The 16,797-nt window shown below is 43.4% G+C and overlaps 1 protein-coding gene across 2 annotated transcripts in view; it reads left to right on the plus strand.

Moving 5' to 3' along the window:
* The window catches only part of LOC139752869 (glucoside xylosyltransferase 2-like), a 172,682-nt gene that overhangs the window by 143,649 nt on the left and 12,236 nt on the right, over positions 1 to 16,797 (plus strand). Inside the window, exon 1 of one of the 2 annotated variants that reach the window (XM_071668866.1) lies at positions 13,995 to 14,051. The exons of the other annotated variant lie outside the window; for it this stretch is intronic. The gene's annotated coding sequence lies outside the window, so the exon portion shown is untranslated. Of the gene's footprint in view, positions 1 to 13,994; positions 14,052 to 16,797 lie in introns of those variants that run through there. 2 annotated transcript variants of the gene reach the window in all.

Here is a 16,797-nt window from a genome sequence, read left to right on the forward strand (position 1 = left end):
TATGGTTACTCCTCCTTTCAATAAGTACACACCCCATGCCCGTTTTCTCTCCCATGGAACACACGAAGGGGGAGTGGTGGAGTGAGAGATTACACGCGTACGTACGTAGCTGTCGTCCTGGCCTGCGTCCGTGCGAACCAGCACTAGGGAGGATGGACGGGAGGCGAGGTTTGGCTAAGCTCCCTCCCTCCCTACCTCGAGTTGTCATCATACCGACGGAGGGTGGTGACGGAAGGGCGACCACAGTACAATATGAAGCCCACATTCAGCGGTCGCTTGAGGGCCGGGTCGGGTCTGGTCGGGTTGGGTCAACAGACGAAAGAGAACGAGTCATCTGGTTCATAATTAAGAGAACCAGTCATCTGGTTCATGATTAAGAGAACGAATCATCTGGATCATAATTAAGAGAACGAGTCATCTGGATTTCTAATCATCCACCAACATTCATGAAACATAATTCGTTTTCCATTAATACTAAACATGGAGACATGTACTTCCCGTGGTATGTATACGTGTATACTCATGTTTTTTTTGGACGTAACACATTTTCTGTGATCGGGTCGTTTTCTTTTTCCTTATTTTTATATTGATCGGTCAACAGACCAAAATCAGTGTGTTTACTAAGCGACCCCAAAAGTATGACCCTTTGCCATAGCAAGGGGCGATCTACCTACCCTTTTAGTATTATGACCTTGACCTTTGACATGACCCTTAGCGGTCTGACCCTAATCATGGATGGCACAGTCGTGACCTCAAGGATTGCATTGCCATAGTTTGAGGTCGTACCGTCTGGCACAAGCGTCGTACCCTTATTGTCCAAAAGTTAAAAGTAATGGATTGACTCCTAATTTGCCTTCTACTTTGAGGAACTTATTATAGTAACACTAGTTCAACATATCCTGTCTAAATCTTCTTCGAATATGTAATCGAATCGTCTGCATTCAAGCTTATTTTAGTAACACTAGTTCAACATATCCTGTCTAAATCTTCTTCGAATATGTAATCGAATCGTCTGCTTCCACGCTTATGCTAGAATCTTCAGTAAATGTCTCTACCTTTGTCTAATATCTTGGCTCCATCTTAATGGGTTGGTAGTTTAGGATACTATTACTTGTCTTCCAGTACGTAGCTTTGTTATAGGCTGTTAGATCTTTTGCTGTCTAGCTCTCCCATGACCTGTCCTCCAGCAGACAGCCTCGTCATAGACCATAAGGTCTTCTCTTATCTGGTTTACCCATGTAGTGTCCTCCAGCAGATAACTTCGTCATAGACCATCAGGTCTTCTGTTATCTGGTTTTTCCATGACCTGTTCTCCAGCAAATAACCTCGTCATAGACCATCAGGTCTTCTGTTATCTGGCTTTTACATGACCTGTTCTCCAGCAGATAACCTCGTCATAGACCATCAGGTCTTCTGTTATCTGGTTTTCCATGACTTGTCCTCCAGCAGATATTGACTCTCACTCGTAGTTTGGCCTCGAATGAGGCGAAATATTGACTTTCACTCGTAGTTTGACCTCGAATGAGGCGAAATATATGACTCTCACTCGGAGTTTGACCTCGAATGAGGCGAAATACTTATATCTCCCCCCCCCCCCCCCTTCCGCAGGATTGTTAACCTATGGAATGAATAACCTATTTAAAAGTCGTCAAAAAGCAGTGCCACAGACACGTTTAACAATAGACTTGATATATATGTCTCCTCCAGTCCACGAATGAGATTTGCGTTTCCTCAGCTATTTCAAAGGTTTACAGGACTTCCTCTTTGAAAAAAATAAAAAAATCTGTATGTCCTTCTATGCCTACGACATAAGTTTCTGTTCTCTTCACTGCCACAAACAGCCTCGTTAGTGGCTTTGTGGTTTGTTGACGTTTGATTGCAGTTGAATATATGCCCAGTAGCTAGCCTAAATTTCGAAACATGTCTTCGTCACTGAAAACTAATTAAGATGTCTAACAATTTAATGATTATATATATATATATATATATATATATATATATATATATATATATATATATATATATATATATATATATTTTATTTTTATCATTTTTCATTTTGCTTTGTCGCTGTCTCCCGCGTTAGCGAGGTAGCGCAAGGAAACAGACGAAAGAATGGCCCAACTCACCCACATACACATGTATATACATACACGCAAATATACATACCTATACATCTCAATGTACACATATATATATATATACACACACAGACATATATACACATATACATAATTAGGTCAGGTCGAATTGAGATAGGTTAGGTCAAGTTAGGCTACATTAAGTTGAGTTAGGTTAGGTTAGGTTACCTTAGATCCGGTTTGGTCAGTTTAGGCTAGGTTAGGCAGATGTTAGGTTAGGTTAGATTAGGTTAGGTTAGGTTTAGTTAGTTGAGGTTAGGTTAAGTTAGGTTAGGTTAAGATTACTGAATTTGAGGTTAGATCAAATTAGATTAGGTTACGATTAGTTAGTTGAAGTTAGAATAGATTAGGTTAGGTTAGGTTAGGTTAGGTTAAGATTAGTGAATTTGAGGTTAGATCAAATTAGATTTGGGTTACGATAAGATAGTTGAGGTTAGGTTAGGTTAGGTTAGGATTTCGTTAGAGTTTCGGGAAAATACCTACGTACATCCCTTGACTTGCCCCTGTTACCTACTGGCGCCGTGTTAACAACACACCCATGTTATACCCACTGCCTGAAGTGACAATATATTCTCTGTCCATTTGCATAGGTTCTGACACTTGGCTGAAGGGTGATATATATTGGTCTTGGCTCTGACTCTTGGTTGAAGGTTGAAGGGTGAGATATATATTGGTTTTTCAATGAGAGATAAGACGAATAAGAAGTAATATCATGTCTCAATCTATCCACCTCCTGGAGAGTTTAAACCAAGGGGGTTTCCAACCCTGGGTTCGCCAAGCAATTTCCCCGAGAACTCGCGAAGCCATTATTATTATCCACCCCTCCTCTCTCACTCAACAGCTGTCGAAATATATCTGTTCTAATGCCAAAGACGACAGGCGAGCAGCTCTTTCCCAAGTCGAGCTGTACTTTGAAAGCGTTAGGAAGCATGAACTGCTTTGTACTGTGTCCCGTTTGCATCTTTGTGTACAGTGCTTTTTGGCAGAAGGTTCGCTGATGAAGTTTACCTGTGACCTCAATGTGTGTGAACAGTGGAGTTCCCTTCCCAGAAGAATTAGTAGCTCAGTCGGAAGATGGCCACTACACCATCAGTGTCTACTTAACATCCCACATCCAATACACCATCAGTGTCTACTTAACATCCCACATCCAATACACCATCAGTGTCTACTTAACATCCCACATCCAATACAACATCAGTGTCTACTTAACATCCCACATCCAATACACCATCAGTGTCTACTTAACATCCCACATCCAATACACCATCAGGGTCTACTCAACGTCCTACATCCAATACACCATCAGTGTCTACTTAACATCCCACATCCAATACAACATCAGTGTCTACTTAACATCCCACATCCAATACAACATCAGTGTCTACTTAACATCCCACATCCAATACAACATCAGTGTCTACTTAATATCCCACATCCAATACACCATCAATGTCTACTTAACATCCCACATCCAATACAACATCAGTGTCTACTTAACATCCCACATCCAATACAACATCAGTGTCTACTTAACATCCCACATCCAATACAACATCAGTGTCTACTTAACATCCCACATCCAATACACCATCAATGTCTACTTAACATCCCACATCCAATACAACATCAGTGTCTACTTAACATCCCACATCCAATACAACATCAGTGTCTACTTAACATCCCACATCCAATACACCATCAGTGTCTACTTAACATCCCACATCCAATACAACATCAGTGTCTACTTAACATCCCACATCCAATACAACATCAGTGTCTACTTAACATCCCACATCCAATACACCATCAGTGTCTACTTAACATCCCACATCCAATACAACATCAGTGTCTACTTAACATCCCACATCCAATACAACATCAGTGTCTACTTAACATCCCACATCCAATACAACATCAGTGTCTACTTAACATCCCACATCCAATACACCATCAGTGTCTACTTAACATCCCACATCCAATACAACATCAGTGTCTACTTAACATCCCACATCCAATACAACATCAGTGTCTACTCAACATCCCACATCCAATACAACATCAGTGTCTACTTAACATCCCACATCCAATACAACATCAGTGTCTACTTAACATCCCACATCCAATACACCATCAGTGTCTACTCAACATCCCACATCCAATACACCATCAGTGTCTACTCAACATCCCACATCCAATACACCATCAATGTCTACTTAACATCCCACATCCAATACAACATCAGTGTCTACTCAACATCCCACATCCAATACACCATCAGTGTCTACTTAACATCCCACATCCAATACAACATCAGTGTCTACTTAACATCCCACATCCAATACACCATCAATGTCTACTTAACATCCCACATCCAATACAACATCAGTGTCTACTTAACATCCCACATCCAATACAACATCAGTGTCTACTTAACATCCCACATCCAATACAACATCAGTGTCTACTTAACATCCCACATCCAATACAACATCAGTGTCTACTTAACATCCCACATCCAATACAACATCAGTGTCTACTTAACATCCCTTCACCACGAGTAACACATCCTGTCACCTAGAGTGATGCACTTCCTTTCATGGTCAGTGTTTTATCATGATCATTGCCTTCAAGTTCGTGATCAGATCTGACTCAGTAGTCCAATGAGGTTTAAGGATGCGCGAAAACTCACTAGCGGTCATTTCTTGAAAAAAAATATATATATATAGCGACGAAAATGGCAACTAGGTCTTTGCCTCTCGAGCTCTCTGGAAAAGCAACGAAGGTCTGTTGGAAAATGAGAAAAACCCTCATGAATGATAATCACACAGTGGTCTTTAGTTAAACACATCTCCCGGGCCTTTTAAGCCATTTTTTTTAATATAATGGGCTGGAATTCACCACTTTAAACGCGCATCTTCTCGGGGTAGACAGGCGTAGAGAGGACGAGTGAGAGGTTGGGGAAGGGTGGAGGGGGGATGGTGTTGGGGGGAGAAAGAAGGAGTGAAGGAGGGAGGGGGTTTGTGAGCTGGACTGACGCGTGGTTGCAGAGGAGACGGACAGGGTCCCCATGCCCTGGCCACGGAGAGACGGTGAGGAGGAGGAGAAGGAGGAGGAGGAGGTGGTATTGTATGGTATGGTGGAAGAGAGAGATGGCGAGTTACGTAGCGTCTCTCTGACCTTCCAGTCTCTCAGGTGATGAGACAACCTTTGAGGAGACATCTCGAGAAAAAACCTCTTCCATGAAAGGGGGGTTTGGGGGGTAGGGAGGGTGTTTCAGGATGAGTCATATGATCGTCTGCGCGCGCGCGCGCGCAGTGCGCTCGCTCTGTCTCTTTCTCTTTGCGTCTATGGGCGCCTGGTGAGGGAGGGAGGGAGAGGTAGCGCAAGAGCTCTCGTCTCACTTCGATGTGTGGGGGGCCCTTGCGAGATCGATGTCTTGGGTTAGGTGAGCGACGAGCTATATAGTCCCTTCGCTTCACTACGTCTTTGTACGATGATGATGATGATCAAGAACTCCTCGCGCCCTCTGTGGGCCATAGACTGTTGGGCCTATGAAATTTAGTCCCAGTTTATTCTGAAAGTTTCGAGGAAACGCCATGAAAAAAGCCTTGCTTGCTTTGAGAGAGGGGTTCGAACCCAGCGGTTTCCACGCGGGATCTGTAAACACGACTTTGCGCCCCACCGAAAGAAAAATTGATATAAACCAATTCATTCTCCGAAGAAGGAATTATTCTTGCACTGAATTCCTCCAAGAGCAGATTCAATTCCTTTCACATCCTCGGAGAAAGATTGTGGTATCTGGGTGTGACGTATACGACCTTATCAGCAGTCACCTTAAAGTTTAGAATTAGAACTAAGATTGGAAGGTTCTTATCACACGTTAACTTCGCCTCGAAAGCTAGACGCATCAGTGGGATTGGACACCAAGATGTAAAAAAAAAACAGTAATTATAGGTTATTGACGCATCCAACATGTAGTGAGGAAAAAGATAAAATATTAATGTTTCCTTATAATCGAGTGATAGAATGATATATATATATATATATATATATATATATATATATATATATATATATATATATATATATGTATATATATATATATACATATATGTTTTTAGTCGTCTTCTACGACACGCAGGGAATACGTGGGAAGTATTCATTCTCCCGTATCCCCATGGATAATATATATATATACATATATATATATATATATATATATATATATATATATATATATATATATATATATATAGGATGATCACTCTACTCTGTGATCATTCTATGAAGGGATAATCACACTTCAGAAGTTCAGATAACTTAGTTATTTCAGTTATAAGATACACGACATGTTTCACGGAGGAACTTCACTTCATCAGATCCTACAAGCGATGCACAAGACGCCAGCTCATAAAACAAGAACAGAGATCTGTTGTACCCCGTCTCGCCACCATGACGAAGTGGAAACTTTATCCACGGCAGGTAAAGGGGGAAATTGAGGTGGGGGTAATGGCTAATTAATAGGGGGGGTTTATGCAGGGGTGATTAGCCTGAGTGACGAGCTTCGTATTCCATTGTAGCCCTAATCAAGGCCATCTTACCTAATTATATATATATATATATATATATATATATATATATATATATATATATATATATATATATATATATATATATCCTAAGCCAAGTACCCTTTTCATCGACCAGCAATAGAGGTGGATGAACACCTAGGTTGACTGAGGACCGACTACCTCAAGCGAGACTCGAACCCATTCGCTTAACCTTGGGCGGCCCGTAAATGCGTTACTGTCTGGGACGCTGACCGCTACACCATGGAGGTAATATCAACAATATAGAAAAGGGGAAGAAATCTAAATGTCTATTGTTGCCCTATTCTCCTAATTCAGCTCATATAAGACAGTTACTAAAGAAAAGAAAAATTTCTTTTTTTAATGTTCCCTTTCAATATCAAAACACTATCAGTAACACGTTCATGTAAAATATGCTAATTATTAGATCCGTCGGAGTGTTTACGCTATCAAATGTAAGGTATGTGAAGACGTAAATATTGGCCAGACCGGTAAAACAAAAACTGAGATGTTATTGGCATGGTCATTCAATACGCTATTGGCAGACATTGGCTGGGAAACGATTACCCTTATATAACAACCCAATCACATTGTACCTCTCGTCTGATTATGCTACTCGTAACATCACTGCATCTCTCTTAATTGTTAATACTATCAACTTTAGCCTATGACAACGTATCCTCCCCCAAGGCCACTCTAAAAGCACATCTTATCATCCACCACATCACTAGTGATGAACATTCAAGACAAGATCACACGAGGAAAGTAGTTGACATGCATCTTGCTCCCTAAGCCAACCTCACTCACTCTTCATCTCCCCTCCCTCCTTCCACCCCTGCATAACCCCATCTGAACCCCAAGGCAAACCCCTTTCCCCATTTTCCCACGATGAATGAATGATGGTAGCAACGTCTCCTCCAAGGAAGTGGTGAAGGTGGGAGGAGGGAAAGGAGAGAGAGGGTGAAAGAGCGCAAGAGTAATGTTAGAGGAAGTGAATTTTAGTAGGAGGGAAAGAGGCAAGCAGGGCTCATTAACCCAGCCAGCCCCGGGTTATGAGGATAGCTTAGACAGAGATGATGAGTGGAGGGCGAAGGCAGTTTTCTTTATCCTTTTTTCTTAAGGGCATAGGAGGAGATGGATCGTATCTCTGCCAGACAGACACTGATTTTGCCAAGATGTTCCCTACATGGATTTAGCTGTAAGATCTATAATATCTTTTAAGTTTTTTTAAATTTTGATATATCATGGGCATTGGATATTGTTCAGGTTGAACAATGAATATGTTGTCTGGGTGATCTATTCCCAAGGAGATTATTGAAGTAGTCAATCCAGTGAGTATGGTGTATTTCAAATCGCTCAAACTTGTTTTTCGTATAGTTTCCTCCAATGGATGTGTCGTGGAGGCAATGGCGCTCTATCGTGGAGTTCCGTATTCCTGATGAACTCGTGCCATTTGGTGTTGAAGACCCAACGTAGAGCATTATTCTGAGTTATTTGGAGGGCGCGGATGATGGATTTGGCTCCGAGTTCAATAGCTGAAGGGGCGGAGGTGATAAGTGGTCGAATTAATGTTTTATAGAGAGGGTGCGAGTTGGTTTTGAAATTGCGCTTCTCTATAAATCTGTACAATTTCGCGAGCTCCACTCTCGCAATAGCCACTCTAGATTGAAGATAACGGCTCATTCGTAGGTGAACATCACAATTTAGGCCCAGTACAGTGTTGGTATGTGAGATGGGTATGGGTAAATGACGGAGTATACGGGAGCGTAAGTAGACATTACTTACGTTGTATCTCTGACGTACGTTAAAGTAGGATATGTTGGATTTGGCAGGAATTGGCTTAATCCTCCCTCTTCATTCCTAAAGCGAAACGTGGTCAATTTCCTCTTGAGTTCTACTGGTTCAGTGTGTAAGGGTTGTGGCTTTAATCAGTTGAGTAACGTCATCTGCATATTGGAGAGTGATGGAAGTCTGGGTATGTAGGATTGGGAAGATCATTTGAGGAGAGTGTGTAAAAAGAGTAGGGCGGCCAGCACGGAACCTTGGAGTACACCGGCGTTGAGCGGCAGTGAGGAGGAAGTAGTTTCATTAAGAGGTTCTGTATTTAATTCGGGTTTTCCTGTTGCCCAGATAATTAGAAAGATGGTAAATGGTGGGTCGTGTGAGTTGAAATTGGGTGCTTAGTTTGTACCTTAAACCAACGTGGTAAACGGTGTCAAAGGAAGGGGAGGGATTGGGGAGTGGAGGTTCGGGGTTGTGGAGAGGAGGGTGGACTGTCGACGGGGGTGGATGTTGTGAGGGTGGGTGTGGGAGAGGCATTGGTAGATGGAGAGATGGATGGGTTGTTGGTGTTGGGTTGACGGGGGTGGTGGATGGAGTTGAGTTAGGGGGTGCGGAGAGGAGGAGGAGGCATTGGAAGATGGGAGGATGAGAGGTTGTGTAGATGTTGTCGTTGGGGGAGGAGGAGAGAGGTGGAAGTGTTACAGGGAGATTCCTGGGATATATTTACGTTAAGGGTCAGGGAGGCAGATGAGACAGGGGTTTGGGAGAGATGGTGGTTGTCTGGGGGGAAGATGAGGAGTTCGGAAGGAGTACGTACATTGGGAAGGTTATTGCGATCAAGTAGCAAGGCGAAGATTCTGATCAATTCAGATTTGTCTTCCTTGCTCAGGAACATTGGTTTGAGGTAGCACGCGTGCGTCCTACCCTCGTAGGGTGAGGAGTATCGAGGGAGGTGGTGGTTGGGATAGGAGAAGTTTGGGTGGTAGAGAGAGGTGGTGCAGCAGCAGCAGCAACTGTGGTGTTAGAGGTGAGGGTTTGTGGAAGGGGACGAGTTGGGGGTATCTTTTTTTTTTTCGAGGGATTGACGCGCTGCGCGGTGTTGCTCCGTCTTTCGTGGGCACTGGCCCAGATACAGCAACGTGTTGACTTTAACAGTTAACACACGTCGCTGCTTGAACCTTACACTCACGAAAACCGTGACAAATTTCCGCACATTGACTGCATGTTTGGTGCAGAGATCATGGGAAATAAGATTTCCCCGGGGAGAGCAGGCGATCTGCCTCGGTCGGGTTAGAGAGCATTGTATATTTTCAGTGATCTGGAATGAGGAATGGTTCAGTTTGAAATACGTTGATGACGTTACTGTCATTGTCTTCATGAGTTATGGCTTCAAATTACCTCCGTTGGGTGGAGGCAGGGGGGGGGGGGGGGGTTAAGGGACAAAGATGGATGCATCGATATTATTAGCAACAATGGTACATCTAGCTTCAAAGGGAAGGGGGATCGGTCGCGAAGGATCTATTAGTGGTTCTTTGTTACTTCGACAAGAAGTGGTGGCATGGATAGGATTTTGTCTAAATCGCTATCCTTGCTTAATCCTATTTCATATTGGTATTTATTAGTAGGGAATTGAACACCCCTACTGGGAGAGACCTTAGTCTTAGATACAATCGTTAGGAGTTCGAACGTGGAAGGTGAGGGAGGAGGAGGAGGAGGAGGAGGAGGACACTATCGGGTTTTGATAAATTACAAACGAATGACAGGAGGCATTTTGTTGGCATCAGTGTCCTCCTGCCAAAGGAAAGGTAGGTGAGGGACCACGACCCCACTCCAGCTTGGGGAGGCCCTTGCCCTATCACAGGGCAACCCTAGGGGCTCGGCGGTACAAAGTAGAGGAGTGGTAGGAGAGAATGTGAATGGTGTCTCCATCCCGTTAGGTGAGAGCAGGTCCATCCACTCCAAGCCTCCGCTCCTCACGAAATCATCTCTCCAGAATGGAGTGGGGGAGATGGGGGTAGAGATTGTTCAAGCCTAGCGTTCGAGAGATGATGGATGATGGATAGTAATAAAAAAAGGAAAGTAAAAATAATGAGAAAAATGGATGCAACGCGGGGGTGGAGGGAGTGGCGACGGAACGGCGTTGGTTTCTGAGTCACGTGACACCATTGGGGTAAGGAGGTGCTATTCAACAGGTCAAGCTATCTCTAGTCAAGGGTCAAGTCGTCCTTGTGTATAGAATCTGCTCCTCTGGTCAAAAGTCAAGTTATTGTTGCATATCGAGTCTGATACTAGTCAAGGGTCAAGTTGGTGTTGCATATCGATTCTGCTCCTCTGGTCAAAGATAAAAAATATTGACCCCAGGTCATTGTTGTTAAATCCCGTACGTAGGGTGTAACTGCACGTGAAGCCTTTCCGAAAAACTTGGAGACTGAGTAGCAAGAGGTTGGGATGTCGTGTACCAACGTGTGGATCTAAGAGGAAGAGAAGCTCTTTCTACATCACTCAGGTCAGAATGCTAAACAGTACGCAAAAAAAAAGAAAAAAGAAAGATAGAATATCTTTAGCTGGAACTACGCAGTTGAGGCAGTTGTACAGCCAAGTCGCGGACGTAACTCGGAGACAATGGAAAAACAGACAGCACCAGTGGCTTGAGTAGCGTGGAATGTTACATCGTCATCGGACCCAAGATGGATCGTGACGAAGCTCAAATTTGCTTCGAGTGAAAAGGACACACACACACACACACACACACACACACACACACACACACACAGACACACAGAAGGACCCTGGTGATCGTGAACAACCTCAAACAGAACAGTTCACGTCCAGTCTCTACCACAACGAGGACGACGACGAGGAGGAGGAGAAGGAGGAGGAAGAAAAAGAGGAGGAGGAGGAGGAGGAGGAGGAAGAGGAAGAGAAAGAGGACGAGGAGGAGGAGGAGGAGGAGGAAGAAGAGGAAGAAAAAGAGGACGACGAGGAGGAGGAGGAGGAGGAGGAAGAAGAGGAAGAAATAGAGGACGACGAGGAGGAGGAGGAGGAGGAAGAGGAAGAGAAAGAGAAAGAGGACGACGAGGAGGAGGAGGAGGAGGAGGAAGAGGAGCAGGAGGAGGAGTAGGAGGAGGAGCAACCGCACCTTCAACTACTGCCACCACTACCTCGACCATACCACGGAGATGGACAGGTGCCCCGGGCTTCCACTTTGTCCATCAGGTAAGCTGTACTAAGCCTCCAACCTTCAGCCCATCTTTGGGCGAGGGAGGAGAGGAGAGGAGAGGTGGGTGGGTGGTAGCAGAGGAAGAGGGTGGGTGGTGATGGTGGTATGGGGTATTGGGGTGTGTGCGCTCTCCCTTCTCTTACCCCGCGGTGAAAGGAGACGCTGACGTGTCTGTCTCGGATGAGGTGAACATCGCGGGGTTGTGTAAAAAGGGGGGGCAATTGGCTACTTCAGAATCGAGGACATAAGCATCACCACTGCAGGGTAAGATCCTCTACTACCTATACATGCCAAGGGTCACCATTCATCCCTCCGCCCCTTTCTGTCTCTCTCTCTCTTTTTCCCACCCCAACGTGAAGTTGGCGAGGCGTCCCTTTCCTTTAAGGGCCCCAGACTGCTTGATTTATTTTCTGTGGCCCAGTTAACACGGACAGCAACCTCCATAGATCGATCTCTGATTCCTTGACTTACAGACGGAAAGAGAAATTGAACTCAGGGTCGAGTTCTTGAGGAGATGTTATCCGGATGGAGTAGGTAAGGAGATGGGAGCCGACGTAAGGAGATGGAGGAGCAGTATGTGTAATGAGAGAGTGCCTGAGGAAAACGCCCAGAGACCATGGAGTGATTAATCTTCCCGGCGCTATAGCTCATCAGACCCTACTTGCCCCATAGTACCAATCACCCTTAGAGTTATGCGGAGGGCTGAGATGTGTGTGTGTGTGTCTCTCTCTTCTCTCTCTCCCTCGCTTATTCTTCCCTCCTCCTCCCACACCGCTTTCCACCTCCCCTCGACGAGATTTCCTTGGCATTATCTTTCTTCCCTGTGCTACGTGTGTCTTTTTTCCTTCACACCTTTCCTCCTGTTGTCCCCCCCCCCCCCCACAAAAAAAAAAAGAACCCAAAACCCAGAGGGAAAGGTGCACGGGGAGAGGAGAATGAGGAGGAGGAGGAGAAGGGATGGAGGCTGGCTGGGCTGTTGGTTGGTTGGTGCTTCCCTCTTTACTACCCTGATATTTTGGGGTCGTTACGTATTAGGAGACCTTCTCTTGAGCGAGTAACTTCGTCATGGAACATCAGGTCTCCTGTTATTCATACCTCCCATGTGCCCCGATGTACGCACATGGGGACCCCATTCTCTTTCAACAGACTCCTGCTGGTCCATGGTGGTCTGTAGTCCTTTTTTTTTTTGCAGTTTGAAAACCAGGTGGCCGAGGAGTAACAGCTGAGGGAGAGGGAGGAGGGAAGCTTCGTGTGATCTTCGTATAAAGACGCTTTCAGCAAGACGGCGATCCTCGCCTCAAGAGCCTTGTATCTTGGATGTTGACAGTGTTATCAGTGTTGGGGAGGAGTCATGTTATCAGTGTTGGGGAGCCAACTACCTTGTACAGACTTCACGACAAGAGATAATTCCGTCTAAGATCTAGGAACCACAGCGTAAGCAACATGGCCGTTCCATGCCTCAGCCAGGGCGTCGCCACTACCACCGGAGAGAGAGAGAGAGAGAGAGAGAGAGAGAGAGAGAGAGAGAGAGAGAGAGAGAGAGAGAGAGAGCGAGAACATGTGTTAGGTGTGAATGATGGATGACGTTGAAGATTATCTACTAATGATAAGGCATCCAGGAAAGCTGATGTCAAAGCCTTGACTTGAAGGTACGAGCAAAATTTTTTTTGGGGGCGTCTTAAGGACCTGGAGGTTGCAGAACCCAGGGCCTCAAACCCCTCCCTCACCCTCTTCCCCCAAACTCTGCCAGTCGAAGAAGAAGAGGAAGGCGAAATCATCTTACCCTCATATATCATTTCGGGTCTTCGAGTTTCTGTCTGTAGTGAAGATACATATTTCGTGGTATGGCGTCGGAACTGATTTTAGCATTTTGCGACAACGTCTGTCTCATCTCCTCTGAGGTTGCGCTTATCTTTTTTCTTTTTCTACTTTTTCTGAGAGAGAGAGAGAGAGAGAGAGAGAGAGAGAGAGAGAGAGAGAGAGAGAGAGAGAGAGAGAGAGAGAGAGAGAGCGTCACAATGGAATGGCTTTGATGAAGGCCTCACAGCTACCCTTGCCATCTCAGCGAACGTGAAATACAAAAGGGACCCCCCCCCCCCTTTCAACGCAGGTGAACATGAACGAACACACACACACACACACACACACACACACACACACACACACACACATTCAGGAACATTTTATGAAACTTGAGTTTTTGTGGGTAACTTCCTCAAATCGCACGGGACCCCTGTCGTATACCAACGCGGTGTGTGAGTCAGTGAGTCTCACTCTGACGTGTGTGTGTTGTGTTGCTGTGAGCCGTGTGGCCAGGTGGGTGTCGGTGTCTTCATATTGTGTGATCATACCAGGATTTTCGTTCATATGTAATGTGTGTGTGTGTGTATATATATATATATATATATTCCTATGAGTCCATAGGGAAAATGAAACACGATAAGTTCCCAAGTGCACTTTCGTGTAATAATCACACCATCAGGGGAGACACAAGAGAGAAATATAACAGTCAGTTGATGTACAACAAAGAGACGTAGCTAGGATGCCATTTGGTAAACATGCGAGTGTCCAAGACAGGCAACGAGCGTATCATAAACTTATTATGTGGACAAGAAGGTGAAATGTTTACAAATCTTATCAACAATAAAGTTATCCAATTTGTATAGACCTTCACCATTATTAAGGTTACAATTCTTTGTGTATTTAATAATAAAAGGTTCAACGATATTTCTCGTGGTACTGGAGTTAGAGTTAATAACTGAGATGGCATTACTCCAGTCAATACAATAATCGTAGTTTTTAACGTGATTGAAAAAGGCATTTAAGTCTTGCCCCGTTCTTATAGCTTAAGTCTGACGGAAAGATCCTTACCAGTCTGCCCAACATAAAACTTATCACAATTTCTACATGGAACTTTATAGGTGCATCCTGCAGAGCTTTCTGCTGAGCTCCTTATTAAGATATTCTTAATAGTATTGTTGTCGCTGAAGGCAACATTTACATTAAAGGATTTAAACGGCATGGGAAGTGAATTGAAATTATTATCAAAAGGGAGAACTAAAAGGTTCTTGGTGCCAATGGGAAGTTTGGGTTCAACTGCATTAGATGATTTCTTTGCCAACTCAAGGGATTTCTCAGTGAAAGATCTAATATATTTTAACTTGGATCCAATCGAATATATCTTTTCGAACTGATCATCCATAAACTCTGGACTGTAAATACATAATGCCCTAAGGAACATAGACTGGAATGATGATAATCTAACTCTGTCACGTTGTGTATAAAAGATGGATAAGAACACCAGATAGAGACGTTTAGTTACACAAGACAGACAATTACCATGAGCTTCTTGGCCTCTGTATATAATGTAGATAGATGGCGCTGTTGTTGCTTTTGTTAGTTGTAGTAGTAGTAATAATAGTAGTAGTAGCAGTAGTAGTAGTAGTAGTAGTAGTAGTAGTAACAACAGTAGCAGTGCTAGTAGTAGTAGTAGTAGTAGTAACAACAGTAGCAGTAGTAGTAGTAGTAGTAGTAGTAGTTGTGTAGTAGTAGTAGAAGGTAGTAGTAGGTAGCAGTAGTAGTAGTTGTAGTAGTAGTAATAGTAGTAGTAGTAATAGCAGGTAGTAGTAGTAGTAGTAGTAGTAGTAGTAGTAGTAGTATTAGTAGGTAGTAGAAGTAGTAGGTAGTAGTAGTAGTAGTAGTATTAGTAGGTAGTAGAAGTAGTAGGTAGTAGTAGTAGTAGTAGTAGTATTAGTAGGTAGTAGAAGTAGTAGGTAGTAGTAGTAGTAGTAGTAGTAGTAGTAGTAGTATTAGTAGGTAGTAGAAGTAGTAGGTAGTAGTAGTAGTAGTAGTATTAGTAGGTAGTAGAAGTAGTAGGTAGTAGTAGTAGTAGTAGTAGTAGTAGTAGTATTAGTAGGTAGTAGAAGTAGTAGGTAGTAGTAGTAGTAGTAGTAGTAGTAGTAGTAATAGTAGTAGTAGTGGGCAGTAGTAGGTAGTAGTAGTATTAGCAGGTAGTAGTAGTAGCAGTAGACGACTTACTAGATCGAGCAAGGGGCATGACTGTACAAAGATAAAACGTTACACACTCAGTGTTGATAGATAGTGTGACAAGCAGAAGTTTGGACTGAGCAGGTGTAGAGAGGCTGTGCTTACGTAATGCTCGGTATAATCAAAGTCATTTGGTTACATGACTTGTTTTATCAGCGGGATATCCTCATCTCAACTGCGGGGTCGTGTAGAGAGAGAGAGACAGGGACACATTCCACTGTCTCTCTCTCTCTCTCTCTCTCTCTCTCTCTCTCTCTCTCTCTCTCTCTCTCTCTCTCTCTCTCTCTCTCTCTCTCTCTCTCTCCCTCTCTCTCTCTCTCTTACATGATGCCTTACGAATTCTGGCTGCCAAGTTTTTGACACTATATATATATATATATATATATATATATATATATATATATATATATATATATATATATATATATATATATATATATATATATATATATCCCTGGGGATAGGGGAGTAAGAATACTTCCCACGTATTCCCTGCGTGTCGTAGAAGGCGACTAAAAGGGGAGGGAGCGGGGGGCTGCACTCTCGTTTTTTTTTTTAATTTTCCAAAAGAAGGAACAGAGTGGGGCCAGGTGAGGATATTCCAAAAAAGGCCCAGTCCTCTATTCTTAACGCTACCTCGCTAACGCGGGAAATGGCGAATAGTTTAAAAGAAAGATATATATATATATATATATATATATATATATATATATATATATATATATATATATATATATATATATATATATATATATATATCATCTTGAATTTGATATCAGCGGTTTTACATCCGTTTGGATCTATTAGATGATTTAGAATGAAAGAAGAGGTATATTCAAGGTATTGATTAGAGAATCTAAGTTATCTTAAACTGAGCCAGTTTTTTCTTTATGTCTTATTTTCTGTCACCGATTATGTCGAAGGCATGGTAAACTAGCAGGCAGGTAATTCAAGAGTTCGTGACCTCTGTCTGTGACCTCATCAGCTGGTGGATGGGAGGTCGAGAGAGAGAGAG

This window comes from Panulirus ornatus, chromosome 13 (genome assembly GCF_036320965.1).
Source record: "Panulirus ornatus isolate Po-2019 chromosome 13, ASM3632096v1, whole genome shotgun sequence".
In the NCBI taxonomy this organism is placed as follows: Eukaryota; Metazoa; Arthropoda; class Malacostraca; order Decapoda; family Palinuridae; genus Panulirus; species Panulirus ornatus.